The sequence below is a fragment of the Chelonoidis abingdonii genome, chromosome 1, assembly GCF_003597395.2.
Source record: "Chelonoidis abingdonii isolate Lonesome George chromosome 1, CheloAbing_2.0, whole genome shotgun sequence".
NCBI lineage: Eukaryota > Metazoa > Chordata > Testudines > Testudinidae > Chelonoidis > Chelonoidis abingdonii.
The window spans coordinates 225,591,872-225,603,268 of NC_133769.1; the positions used below are offsets into that span (position 1 = coordinate 225,591,872).

Consider the following 11,397-nt stretch of genomic DNA (forward strand, 5'->3'; position numbering starts at 1 on the left):
GTGGTCTACAGATCCATTCTCTTCTGGACCCCTATGTCATGGTTCAGTTTAGGAGAAAGCTAGCTATACAAATTCCCCCTCATTCTTTTTACTGCCAGACTAACCAATTCCCATTCCAAACTTCAGCTTTCGCTCACTAGTCCATCGATTTGCGGCACAGCTCTCTATCATTTTTGTTGCCTCTGCTGGGACTGCTTTCCGAGTTTGGGGTCATTAACGACACATCGCTCCTTGACTAGTGTGGGCCCAACTGGACACACAACGTACTGCAGATCGAAGTGGCCTCACTGTCAACAATAGAGGGGTAATGATCACTGTGTCCTTCGCTCTCGCTCGGCAATGCTTGACTCAGTTATAAGCCCGAAAAATGCCATTAGCCTCTTGGCAGCAAGGGCACACTGATCCATATCCGCTTTCATTACTGACTTAGGTCGTCCTTTTTCTGTGGAACTGCTGCCTAGCCATTCGATCGCTAGTCTGTGGCAGTGCATGGGATTCTTCTGTTCTAAGTGCAGGCCTCTGCACTTGTTGAACCTCATCAGATTTCTTTTGGCCCAATTCTCTAACTTATCTAGGTCCCTCTGTATCCTATCCCTACCCTCCAGCATATCTACCACTCCTCCCAGTTTAGTGTCATCTGCAAACTTGCTGAGAGTGCAGTCCATGCCATCTTGCAGTTCATTAATGAAGATATTGGACAAAAGTGGTCCCAGGACCGACCCTTGGGCCACTCCGCTTGCTATCGGCTGCCAACTAGATGTGGAGCCATTGATCACTACCCGTGGAGCCCGACCATCTAGCCAGCTTTCTATTCACCTTATAGTCCATTCATCCAGCCCATATGTCTTTAACTTGCTGGCAAGAATACTGTGGGAGAATGTATCAAAAGCTTTGCTAAAGTCAAGTCCACTGCTGTCCCCTCATTCACAGAGCTAGTTATCTCATCGTAGAAGGCAATTAGGTTAGTCAGGCATGACTTGCCCTTGGTGAATCCATGCTGACTGTTCCTGATCACTTTCCTCTCCTCTAAGTGCTTTAGAAGGGATTCCTTGAGGACCTGTTCCATGATTTTTCCAGGGACTGAGTTAAGGCTGGCTGGCCTGTAGTTCCCCAGATCCTCCTCCTCCTCTTTTTAAAAGATGGGCACTACATTAGCCTTGCAGAAATCAGGGCCCAGTGACCCTGTTGAGCAGGCCGGGTCCTGAGATGGAAAGATAGCAGTGTTCTCAGACTCGGAAAGATTCCAACCAGATGAGAGAGTATTGCTTGAAGAAAGAATCCTCAACTGGACTACAGACTGTTTGCTTTTTTTGTTGGTACTAAGGTGGGCAATAATGAAGCACTACACCAAAGACTTATTTTGTATGTATGACGTGCAAAGCAGTGTTTCATTGTAGAGGGACCAGCTGAAGTCTCAGAGAAATAATAGAAACACTCTAAAATAGATTACAAAGAAAAGACCTAGATCTGGTTGAGAACAATGATGGGATAGCTGTAGAGGAAGATGGAACAATCTCCACTTAAGTACCTTAAAAAACCTCCTGAATAGGAACCAAAGAAGAAAAGAGAAAATTCATGTGGAAGCATGCAGCCTAGAAACTGGCATATACATTACACCCTTGACAAGACAGAGCGAAGAAGATCAGAAGGAAGAGAGGCAAAACACGTACAGCCCATCCAGTCAGTAAAAGGCAGTTACTGAAAGGGAGCCACCAAAGATAGTAGATGTACTATTAAACTCTTTATTAGTACTGTGCAACATTGATTTAAAAATTACCACTATGCAATCCCAATAAAGCACATATTAAATGGATTAAGACCTGGCTAACTGATGGGTCTCAAAATGAAGTTGTCAGTGGTGAATCGTCATCAGGTGTGGGGTTTTCTGGTGGGAATCTGCAGGGCTCAGTACGAGGCCTGATGCTTTTCAGTGTTCTCATCAACGATACAGAAGTAAATATAAAATCACTGCTGATAAAATGTGCGGATGCCACAAACGTTGGTGGCGAGGTAATTAATGAGGATAGGGCAGTTATACAAAGCAATCTGGATCACTTGGTAAGCTGAACAAACAAATGCATTTTAACACAGCCAAATGCAAGGTCATACCTGCAGAATGAGGACCTGTATCCTGAGAAGTAGTGACTGAAAAGTAGTTAGGGCTCATAGTGGACAAGCAATTCAATGTGAAATCCCAATGTGATGTAGCAAAAAGGGCTAAAAGAATCCATGGGTATATAAACAGGGAAGTAGTGAGTAGAGTAGGGAGGTGATTTTACCTCTGTATGGCAGTAGTGAGACCAATTCTGAAATACTATGTCCAGTTTTCAAAAATTGGAAAGGTGCAGAGAAGAGCCACAAAAATTATTTTGAAAACCGAAAAGCATGCGTTACAGAGAGAGACTTAAATAGCTCAATTTGTTTAGCTTATCAAAAAGATTGAGATGACTTGATTACAGCGTATGAGGGAGAAAATACTGAGTACTAAAGAACTTTTTAATCTAGTGGAGAAATGCACAACAAGAACCAATGGCTGAAAGTCATACACACAAATTCAAATTAGGAAAAAGGCACTGATTTTTAAGAGTGAGGGTTATTAACCATTGGAGCAAACTACCAAGGGAGGTGGTGGATTCTTCATCTCTTGATGTCTTCAAATCCATAGTGGATGTCTTTCTGAAAAATATTTTAGCTAAAGTTGATTCACAAAGCGATGTTAGTGCACACCAAGCTGGAGTATAAATTTACATCACCATATGGAGAAGCCATTAGAAGAAGCAAGTAATCTTGGTCCCTCACTCAGCAATCCAAAAGGGAATACGTTGATAGAACTAAGCACTATAGTAGGATCTTATTTGAGGATAAAAACATTTGAGAAATTCAGAATCCTGACGTGGACTCTTCTGCTTGTAGCAAAGTCAGACCATTGTTTTTAAAAGGAATTTAATATAGCTCATTTCCATTAATATTAAACGGAAACAAAATTCAACTGTACAGTGTGTCACTGCGACATTCCCTAGTTCTCCAACCTGGGGTGCCTTTCATATTGCTTTGCTGTGGAAACAACCACTCCTGGTTTGTTCACACACAGATTCTAGCATGCAAAATCACTTGCAGCTGAATGATATGAGTGCTGTAGCCAGTCACTCCTGAATTATATTGCAAGGTGAAACCAGCAAATTCTCAGTTTTAGACTTGTCCCCAGAAATGTGCATCTTGCACTGCCCAGCTCTTTCCTTCTATGCAGTACAAGCTCATAGAAAATCTATCATTTTATTAATAGAAGATGATATGCACAAACCCTGTCATCTTAATGAAGTTCCCAAATACTTCAACCCAAGCACCCTGGTTTATATAAAACAACAAAACAAGTTTATTAACTACAGAAAGATAGCTCAAGTGATTACAAGTAATGAGGCATAAAAGTCAGAATTGGGTACAAAGAAATAAAGGGTAAGACACAAACTAATACCTAACTTTATAAGCTAAATTAATTCAAAGCAAAGGTTTTTCTCACCACATGCTTTTACTGGCTGAACTCTTTCAATCAGGACTGCTCCCCCAGTTCAGTGTTCCTTCATGTGTCATTGATGCCATGAGCAGAGAGAGAGGGGATTTGTGTCCTCTGTTCTCCCTTATAGCATTTCTCTTCTTTGAGAATCATCTCCAGCTGGGGTTCAAGTGGCAGCAAGTCTGTTTGCTAAGATGTACATTTCTTGCTCTCTCAGCTCTTTCTGACAAAGAATGGCCACTTAACCAGGTGATTGTTCATCTGATTTTGTGGACACCTGGCTGAGGCATTCATATGCCTTTTATCTCTGAGGAACTGGTATGGACTGCTTCCCCAGAATTGGAATATGTCTTACTAGAATACAGTGTTCTACAGTAGAAAATCATACCTTTAATACAGTGTTGACACACACATTTTGCCAGGACAATAATACTCAGCAAATTATGAGTTTTCAAATACCACCTCACAAGGCATACTTTGTATAAAATTTATCATAGTTACATAAAAATGGTAAACAAAGGGGTACAGTCTGTCACCGTTACCCTGGGTCATTCCCTTCCAAGCTGTTATTTTTCACGTAAAGATAGGGTTGGACAATTTTTCCAGAAATGTTATGGGGGGACTGATGCCATCTGACACTATCTAGAATAAGTTGGGGGTAGAGTTAGCTACCTGTTGCATATATAGAACTTCTAACTTTTCAACCAAACTTTGTTGAAACTTTATGACAATATGGTGATATTTAATACTTCCTGTTATCAGTTGTGATACTGTACATATTTCCTATTGTCTTCCTGTTTGCACTCCAGACAGGGCAATAAAATATACATGGACCCTTTTGAAGTTAAATATGTTTTATCTATCCAGAAGTCTATCTGAAATTCTCTCCCAGTTTTTCCCTCCCTCATACGAGGCAGCATGGGTGGCTGTCCAAAAAGTAGTAGCACTGCTGAGACCTGCGGTCAGATACAGACAGCTCTATCAGTAGCCCCCTACTTCTTACACTTTAACATTTGGCACAGTAATCCTATTTGTTACTTGCATAACAGTTATGAGTTAGAGTGGATACCCAATCCTGTCCCCACTTTTTTTTTTTAAAGCAGCCACTCTAGATACATAAAGCACTATATTTTCCAATGTCACCTTTAGCGTAATTTTTTAAAACAAAAAATGGAAAATTGCCCTCAATAGCTGTGGCCAAAGTCCAGAAAGCCAACCCAGCAAATGCAGAATAAAATGGAATGCATAAGTATGGAAGCCCTGTGTGTTTATAAAATTCCTGGTGACTTGGACTTAGAGATGTACCCCAACCAGAGTAATGATGGACATGTATGAATAACCATGTGTATACTGTAATTAACAAACAAACCAATGGAAATACATTATTTGTGGGTCTGGTTATTTCAGTTTTGTCAATTAGGAAGTATAGGTGTCTCCAGGCTTGCTCATGTTCAACATATTAGTGGGGCAGTGTGTACTCGGAGTTCATCTGTGAGATGTATTTCTGTCTCTGGCTCTAGGCCAGCTGAAGCTTACCTGCTTAGAAGAAATTTGTTACCATTTGCATGTCATGTTAACATACATGTTTATATACAAGTACACATGAGATTAAATTATATGGAGTTAAATAAATCTGGTGTATAATGTAAAATATATATTTGATGTTGCAGGAATGGAATTTTGCATTAGTTAGAAATGTTACATTATTTTGTATAATGAAATATTTATCCCAATTAAATGACCAAAATATAGCCCTCACCCCTACTTTTAAAATGACTATCAATACCAGACAGGCCTAATGATAGTAAGAGCAAATATACTGCTAATAGTTCTTGGGGGCACAGCTTAATGCAATCATTAGTGTGTTGTGCAATAAAATGAATTCATATTTACAGGAACTTTTGTTTTTTAAATGCTACTGTGTACTCTCTATCATTCTTCTCTTTATTGCAGCATTACAATCCTTCAATTTTGTCTGTATTTCATTGCCTTTGGTAGAAGCTATGTTCAGTAAGAGCTACTGTACAGTACAGTGTAGAAGACAGAGTGGCCTCCCTCTGGACTGGCTAGTGAGACCCCACTCCCCTCCCTCTGATGGGCAGAGCCAAATGTGCCCCATCCCCAGCTGGAAGTACCAGGAGGGGACAGGAAAGATGGGGAGTGCTCTGGAGCTCAGTTGCTGCTGGACCACTAGAGGGAGCAGATCTCTCTGTCTGGGAGCTGCAGTCCCTGCAGGATCCCAGACTGACAGCTGAACTGACCAGCAGCCTGTGAACAAAGAGGCAGAGGACACCAAGGAATGACTGAAGCGGCCACTTCCCGACTGCGAGGTGGCAAGATATAACCCCTGCTTGATGGAGTGACACAAACTAAGCGGGGTAGGAAACAGCCCACGGGAACCAGACTTCAGTCCAGTTGTGCTGCCGGGAAGCGAGGTAGTGTGTCTTGGGGTCAGCAGGAAAATCACTGTGGTGTGACCATATTCCACTAATAGGGCCCTGGGCTGGGACCCGGTGGAGTAGTGTGGGCCAGGGTCCCCCTGCTGCCAGCCCTACTCACCTGAGGCCAGAAGGCCTTGCTCTAGACTTATATTGCTGCCTGCCCTAGCCAGGAAGCTTGGGCTAAAGTCTGTTCATTGCTCTGTCCCACCCAGAGGCCCAGAGCCATAGACTGTTGTTTGCTGTCATTCCTAGTCAGGAGGCTCAGGATTAATGATTATTTATTGCTCTGCCCTACCCAGTGGTCAGAGCCCAGATTGTTAACTGTTGTGTTCCCCGGCAGCAGGCTGAGAGCCACAGGCTGCTGATTACTTGGCCCCAATCAGTAGGGTGTGAGCTCAACTACTGTTGCCTGACACAGTGAGGTGGAGGGGCTTCCCTCCCCCACTGGATAGCAAGGGACCACTACATACAAACTTCTTAATTATTTTTTATGGCTTTGCTTTAAGGTAGCTGACTTTCTAAAGCCTCTTGTAATAGATATTAAGATAACTAGTCACAGGTGAGAGGTAGGTGGTGTGACATTACACCCCATATTCATAATAGAAATATGGCTATGATATGCATATGGCATAACTAAGATATATTTTATGCAAGATGGCCCATGTAAGGTATCATTAGAAAGATTATGATTTACTGAATGTGATTATCCTCTTTGTATGCGTATATCATTTCTGTATTTAAAGTTAGGAATGTTGACTATGTAACAATTAAAACTGGGTCTGTATTTGCAAGACACCCACCAGACAACCAGCCATCAGATAGGCCATTAGGAAGAAACAATAAGACTGTGAAGATACTAATCTCTCTCCTTCCTGAGAGGCATCGTGAGACCTAGCTCTGATACTACCAAGGCCATGGCTACACTGGAGAGTTGCAGCACTGGTGGTGGGCTTACAGCACTGCAACTTAGTAACTGTCCACACCTGCAAGGCACATCCAGTGCTGCAACTCCCTGGCTGCAGCTCTGACTGTACACCTGGTCTGCTTGAGGTATAACAATTGCAGCACTGGTGATGCAGCACTGCTCTGCAGGTGTGGCCACCAAAAGCGCTGTAATTGGCCTCCAGGGTATTAGGAGGTATCCTAGAATGGCTGTTCACAACAAACCGGAAGACTGGGCTCCCCGGAGCTGCTTATCTGAAAAACAAATACAGCTCCTGTTTGCTTGAGAAGAGGCAGGGGAATTGCTTTGGAATGTTCACAGCTGTTTGCTTGAGTAGAGAAGCCACATGGCAGAGGGGGAGGGAGGAGTCCGTGTTGGAGCTCCGAGTGCATAATTTGCATTTAGTGAATAAGAGAGGGCGGGGAAGGGCTCAAAACTTTTGAAATGATTGCAGGTTGGTGATGTGTATGTTCTAGTCCTTAGAACTTGCAAGGCAGGGAGCTGACAGCTCCAAAAATCCACTCTCTCTCTCTCTCTCTCTCCCCCCCACGCTCCCCTTCACCCTCTTTTGAAAAGCAGGTTGCAGCCACTTGAACGCTGGGATAGCTGCACACAATGCACCACTCCCAACAGTGCTGCAAATGTGGCCACATTGCAGCGCTGGTAGCTGTCAGTATCACCACACTCCAGTGCTTTCCCTACACAGCTGTATGAAGACAGCTGTAACTCCCAGCGCTGCACACCTCCAAGTGTAGCCATACCCCAAGTCAGGTGATAAGATCACCTGCTACAAAATACCATCTTGGACACTGCTGGTACTTTCCCTCTGTAGGGGGATGGGGATCAAACAAAGGTTTCCTGCCTTAAGTAAAGCCTTTTTAAGGCTGGGGAGGGGGTTAATCTTGAGTCGTCTTGGGTAGGCAATGGAGAAGGACTGCTGAAAGTACCTGAAGAGACAAAGGAACTAATCTGAGAGGAAAGGCAGGGGTGAGTCCAGACTGAGAGGGGTCCAGGCTGTGACAAGAAATAACTGGAAGTCTAAGCTACAGAAATTCTGCAACTTGCCTAAAATAATTTAGTGTTAGAAATTACTTCTTGAAACCTGTCTCTTTAAGATCTTAAGCTTAGTATGTGTTTTGCTTCAGTTGCTCAGTAATCTGCTTTGTTCTGTTTACTATCCCTTATATTCACTTAAAATCTGCCTTTTATAGTTAATAAATTTGTTTTGTTTATTATTAAACCCAGTTTGTGCAGTTTCTAATGGGGTGGGGCAAGAAGTTGTCCATATCTCTCTTCACATTGAGGGAGAGGGTGAATTTTTATGAGCTTGCGCTGTGCAGATTTTTCTGTAGAGTGCAAGACAATATACCTTTGGGTCTGCACTCCAAGGGAGTTGGGCACATAACTGCTGGCGCAAGTCCCTTAAACTGAGTCTTCCTAGAGCTGATCTTAAGTGTCTGTGTCTTTCGGCAACTGGGCGTGGCCCTACCTGTGTGTGTGCCAGAGGAGGCTGAAGAGCCTGGCTCAGCAAGACAGGGTAAGAAAGGCCCAGGCGGGCTCAGTGACATCCCAGTATATCAGGGAGCACCTTAAAGTGGGGTAACCCATTACGGGTGGCATTTGTCATGGATTAAAAATTAGTTGAGAGAACAAAACTAAGAATAAATATTAAGTTTTCATGACAGGAGTTTACTAATGAGATGTCTTAAGGCTCTGCACCAGGAGGAGCTATTTAATGATTCGATGAAGTTGCAAAATTTGTGGATAACACGTTTGCTTTAGTTAGCTCAAAATTGAGCAAATAACTTAAGATTTACCCAGCACCAGGGAAATGGGCAACACAATTATAGATGAAATTCGCTAATGGCAAGGTAATGCTTCTGGGGAGAAACAATTTGAACTACTTGTACACATTGGTGGAATGTGTAGTAGTGGAAGTGGTGTGTGTCTGTCAAGTTTATGGTGCTTTTCACTTAGAGATGAACTCCAATCAGATGTTACCTCAAAGTAACTATGAAGGCTGGGCCAGCGGTGAGGACATGATGCCAGGTCTTCCAAGTCGCAAGTCAAAGTCCCTGCTGTGCCACAGTCCTCCATGCACTGCCCCCACCCCTACACCGGCTCTGCACTCTCATAGGCCAGGAACAGTGGCCAATGGAAGCTGGGGTGGTGCCTGCGGGCAAGAGCTGTGCGGAGCTGCTTGCATGCCCCCACATAGAAGCTGGACCTGTGCTGGTCGCTTCCGGGGCACAGCACGGTGTCAGAAGAGGTAGCCACTAGCCTGCCTTAGCTGGGCAGCACTGCCGACAGTACTTTTAACGGCCTGGTCGGCGGTGCTGACGAGAGCTGCTGTGACCCAGTGCCTTCCATTCCATGACCCAGCACTGGGTTGTGAACACGCAGTTTGAAAACCACTGCTGTAGAGCTACTATGTCCCTCTGTGGGTGGGGGCACCCTCCTGCTCCAGCCCAGAGCCCCCTCCTGTATCCCAACCCCCTCATCCCTGGCCCCCAACCCTCTGCCCCAGCCCTGAGCCTCTCCCACACCCCAAATCCCTCATCCCCAACTCCATTGCGTCGCGGGCATCAGCAATTTTCTTCAACAGGGTTGCTAGAAAAAAAGTTTGAAAACCACTGCGCTACAGAGCCAGCCATCCCACGGTGCTCTGGAAACAGAGGTATGACACATTGGTGAAAGAGGACTAAAGGGGCACTAGGTCCCTTCCAGCACTGCACTGGCAGGCAGGACAGGGCACAAGGTGGCCCCTTGTGTGTAATCTCAAATATTAAATCCACCCAGTGTGGGTTTGTTCTAACAAGCAGCCTAGAAACTAAGTTTGTTCTATTAATTTTAAAATCTCAGGAAAGTGGAGCTCAAGTCCCAGTACAACTGATTGGCAATGAGCTGAAGACTGAACTGTTTCTGAGACCATCAGTCCAGAACAGATAATATGCATGAGTAGCACCATCTGCTGCTGTGCTGGACTCAGCTTTATCAGACTTAAACTCAAAAGAGCCATTGGTTGTGTTCCACCACCCCATAGTTAGTTTGTGTCCATCTCCTGACTTTCATCTAAGGGTGTAGCTGCTTCATGAAGTTACGTATAATTTCTTTTACAGATGGGGAAAATTGAGGTAAAAGTACTTTGATCCAGATCATGAGAGTCAGAGGTATAGTGAGGAATCTACTTGTCCTGCTTCAGGTCCCATACTCTGACCACTAGCAATACTAACTATCTGCTTTCTTAGGATTTGTAACATACACACTCTTTTTGAAATCATATTTTAAGTGACACCCATTTATGCTAATGCATTTTTCAGCTTTGGCCTCCAGACTACCTCAGTACCTACAATTCCTGTCTTGAAGCGAGACAAAGCGGTTTGAGTACATGGGGAAGTAAATAGGCTATCCCACTGGATGCAGTTTGGGTGGAATAGAGAAGTCCTGCAACAAAAAGATGGGTCACACCATATGGAGAGGCAACATGAGCCTTGATCATGCTTTTGCATACCAGATCTGATCAACTTTGAACGTGAAGAGGTAGAAAGTGAAGATAAAATTAAGACTCGTCATCTTACCACAGTGTGGAACAAAAGGCAGAGAATCCCATTGCCTGTGGGCTTTTGAAGTGAAAGAGAGGTTTCCTCTGGCTAATATTTCATTACGGAAGTCTGAGAATATATTAATATTAAATATACTGAAAAATGCATTTTGGGGCATTGACGTTATTTGAAAATGTGAAATGAAGTGGCCAATTTCATCTAAAAAAATAGTTTTGGGGACTGAGGTACTATTCACAAAAGCGAGAGGCTGCCCTTGCAACATTTAGAGTACACACTTGGGCCACTCTGGTTCAACTCCCCCGCTGCATGGGGAGAGTGAGTTTTGAACCATGTCTTCTCATAGGGTAGGATCACACCCTCACAACTCACCTATAGTATCATTTTCTCTGTTTGCTTTGCTGACTAGTTAGTCAGTTATATGAAGTGGAATAGCTTCAAAATGAGAGACTGAGACAGTCCTACCCAAGCCTCTCCTGTAGTCTATGGGTTAGGGTAGTCCTGTGGGAGGTAGGAGACTGAGATTCAAATCCCTGTGCCAAAGGCTATTTTACTATAGATACGCAATGAAACAGCATCAACAGGTGAGGCTAAAAGCACCTTATATTCAAATAGGCTAGTGGCTAGAGTACTTTCTTGTGAGGGATCCAAGTTCAAATCTATCCTCCGCAATAGGAAAGATAGAGAGTGAAACTGGGTCTTCCACTTGGCTTGTGAGACCGCATAAGCACTGCACTAAAGGTCCAAAAGGAGGCTGCTCCTCCCACTTCGTGAAGCTTTAAAAATACTTAGCAACAAAATGTTTTAGGTCAAATGAAATGTTTTGTTCAACCTGAAACTGACTCTTTTGATTTGCCAAAAATGTTTCATCATTTTAAAATTTAGTTCAACTGGTACCACATTTTATTTTCAAAATTTTAAAAAGGCCAGTGAACCAGAAAA

At 43.5% G+C, this 11,397-nt stretch overlaps 1 protein-coding gene across 3 annotated transcripts in view; it reads left to right on the plus strand.

Annotated features, from left to right (window-relative positions):
- ACOT9 (acyl-CoA thioesterase 9) overlaps nt 1–5,405 on the plus strand; it is a 41,912-nt gene extending 36,507 nt beyond the window's left edge. For 2 of the 3 annotated variants that reach the window (XM_032803082.2, XM_032803081.2), the window contains one exon: nt 53–5,269. The gene's annotated coding sequence lies outside the window, so the exon portion shown is untranslated. Of the gene's footprint in view, nt 1–52 lie in introns of all 3 variants that reach the window. The other variant, XM_032803079.2, reaches the window with a different exon arrangement.
- The last annotated feature ends 5,992 nt before the right edge of the window (nt 5,406–11,397 follow it).